The sequence below is a fragment of the Miniopterus schreibersii genome (genome assembly GCF_964146895.1).
Source record: "Miniopterus schreibersii genome assembly, chromosome: 2".
NCBI classification, from domain to species: Eukaryota; Metazoa; Chordata; class Mammalia; order Chiroptera; family Miniopteridae; genus Miniopterus; species Miniopterus schreibersii.
In genome coordinates this window covers 128,859,402-128,862,978 of record NC_138102.1, presented here as the reverse complement: position 1 = coordinate 128,862,978, position 3,577 = coordinate 128,859,402, and positions in this window count along the sequence as shown.

Below are 3,577 nucleotides of genomic sequence, written 5' to 3'. Positions count from 1 at the left end.
AATAAAAACCAAAAGAAAATAGAACAAGAGCAGTGTGAAGTGGAAAGCAGATGGAAGGCCCTACGAGTTCAGTAATTAATAGGTAATGCATTTGGAATGATATATAAAAGTATTGCTAAAATAATACTGTTTGGGATAAGAGAACCATAATTGTTCAATTTTTCCATTACTGACATGTTAGATGAATTTCATTTCTCAGCTAAATTTTAGTACTTTTGTGTGTTTTAAAAAATGTTTTTATTGATTTTAGAGAGGAAGGGAGAGGGATAGAGAGAAACATCGGTTGCCCCCTGCATGCTCCCTACTGGGGACTGATCCTGCAATCCAGGCCTGTGCCCTGACTGGGAACTGAACCAGTGACTGCTTGGTTCGTGGGTCGACACTCAACCACTGAGCAACACTGACCGGACAGTACTTGTGTGTTTTTGATTCACACCCTAACCTAGGCCACACCTAGTATTGGGCCTTTTGTCAAGAACACAGTCACATCTGTCTAAATTGACTTCACCGCCTATGGTCTCCCCCATTTTTGGTTCATATATGGGAAAAAACTTTATTGCTTGTTGGATATTATCTCAAATGTGCTGCCTGATCATTTTAGACTTTTAGAGCTCTAGGTGCTTCTTTTTCGTCATTCTCTCACCTTTTGTAGTGCAACAAAGTTCATTTGCATTCTGACTCTCCCAAGACTTAATTTTCATACTATGGAGTGGAAGGGGCTAAGTTCTAATAGCAAATCTGATACTTGCTTAGTGCCCTTAGAATTAGAGACAGTAAATGTATAATAGAGCCTAGGATTCAGTCTGGCAGGTAGTAACGACTTCCAATAAATCAGATGTTTAATCTCATTGCATCCATTCATGACCACAACTTCCAACACTCAGCTGAGGTAACCTTGAATTAGTCCTGTCTTTTTTCCCTGCATTGTCTCAGCTCAGTACTCTTCACCTTCACTGACATGCCGCTTTGTCCCCTGCCACAGCAGATGATTGTAGCATCCTTTCATGCCACCTTCCCCCGGGTGCATTGTGTGCACAGTAGGCATTCAGTAAAGGATATTGATTGGCAAGGAAAGCAACCATACAGTTTTTCCTAGTTTACACCAGGAAAAAAAGGCAGTTTTAAAAATCCTGAAAATAAAGAAACAGTTATCTTTAAAAGTTGATAAGGTGTCAGAGTAGTAACAATTGGGAAAGCTTTTCTTAAAAAACAAAACATCCCTATTAAATACTTTTTCACCTTTTATCACAATCATTTTTTTTAAAGAGGCATGTGAAGATCAAATCTTTTTAGTTACGTATTTTTTAAACCACAAGGTGGAAGCACCACACTGGGTTCTTGACTTTGGACAGAATATTCCAGGAGAAATTGCTGGGCTAGAGAGAAAAATGAGAGTTCTGTTCCCAGTTACAGCAAGCTTCACATTTCAGTCCTGAAATCCTTCACTAGTTAGCCTTCAGAATTTCATGAGACACCCACTATGCATAAAAATACTGCGCATTAGTGTTGAAAGGTCTTTGATCAATTTATTAACTTTGACCTAAGTTAATCACTAGTATAAAGTCTGAAAATTTTTAGTGAATATGTAAGGTGTAGCAATTGTGTAAACTGGTGCTTCTAAAATTTGGGGTTCCATTTTTTAAATGAGTTGCTTTTCATTATAAAACTAGTAAATAGAAAATTTCAAAAAATGGACTAATCACTTGTTTATACTTCATTTTCTTTTACCTTTCCCCCTATGTTTAATATTTTAAAATGTAGTTGATTTAAAAATTGTACCTTGTTTTTTTGTGGGGGGTTGAGAGAAATGGATGCTCTCAGTTGCAAATTTGAATATGGAAGTCTGTCTAAAATATACGGGGACATTTCTGCAAATGAGTTCTTTTGGAAATAGGAAAATTGTTCCCAATTTATTTTCTAAATTGAAATGGTTCTCACTTTTAGAAATTGATACCTTATGTAATTCAGCTGTTTCCTACTTGGCCTTTTCTCATTTAAACTTAACTTTTTTTAGCATGTTTCAGAGGGTAGACATAAACTCGAGCCCAACTTCTCTGTGACTGGAAATTTGATACTGGGTTTCCCTGATGAAGGGTAAGGGCTGTTTTCTAATTCCTGTAGGAGGCAAGTTAAATGTATGCTCTGTGTTTCAAATACACTATATTATTTAGGACATTTATTTATTTAGCAATTAGGAATAAAGGCTTCTCCCTGTATCAACATTTCCCAAAATGTGTTTGGAAATCTAGGAAGGCAAGTTCAAAGGGATGGTACTAGGCTAAATTATTTAAGAAAATGGTTCCATGGCTATGTTTGGGAAATCCCATTTCTTTGTTGCATGATTTCTCAGACCCTTTAATACATTCATGTGCATTGTGAATTTTCCAAAGCTTTTTTTTTTTTTTTTAACCAGAAGGCACACTTTTCATTATCTACAAATTAATTTGGAATGTAATGTGAGTATATATCATAAACTTATGAAAGAATTACCTGGGCTTTGAAGAGTTATTGCAGTATTGTTCCATAAAAGGTCATTAAATTTGGTGTTTCCCAGGCTTGATTCAGTGGTAACCAGTTCTCTAGCATGTGGACTTTGTTACACTTGTGTAACTATTTATTTTCAAAGTAATGTAAAGAAACAGCATTCATTGTTTACATGAATATTAATTTATTGAGAATAAGAAACAGTCTACATTTACTGAGTTCAGAGGTAGTCATGGCCAATACCCAATAAAACTTTACAGTCTTAATTTGCTCACTTAAAGTTCTTAATTAGAAAGTCACCGAGAAAACTGAAAATCATCGTGAAACATCTATAAATGTGGAGTAGTTCATATGCTAAAGCCTGATAAACAGTTTGTAAGCGATACAGTACAATACCTGCTTATTAGTGAGAAAAAGCCTATAACAAAGTTAGACTTTCTCCAAACTTCTGTTTTAGGTGTTAAATTTTTTTCCTCTTTAACGATTTTCTCCCTCTCTCCCCATGTAAAGTCATGAAGATATAAGGGATCTGTCATAAAATAGATATTAACTGGTATTTTCACTGTGTACAAAGAAACTTTTCAGTAAGCAACTTACGCTGTTGCCATGAGACAATATGCTATGCTCATTTTTCTGGATTCCCGAGGAAAAGATATTTCCAATCAAGTGTCAGATATTTTTACTTTCTGAAGGCAGAACATGCAACCTTGCTTCTGGAACAGAATGTTGAGTACGCTCAACAGCTTGTCTGAATGTGACAAATGAGGCACCAGAATCAATACTGACACTTATCTGCAGGGAGTTAACAACATTGCTTTAACCCCCACCACCTAGATTCACTAATTCTTACAGAATTTGAGTAGGTACATCAGTTACTTCATGAAAGTTTCCTTAAATATAATTAAATGATTATTCTAGCTAAACAATGTTTTCAGTTTTCAGACCAATTCTGTTTGTATCTGAGGCAAAAGATTTGGTCCTGGAAAAGTTACATTGCCTTTAAAATACCACTGAGTGTTAATTATCCTTCCTCCACCTGGGCAAGCACCAAAAACAGCACCTGTGTGGCTCTCACACCACTGCTGCTGACAGT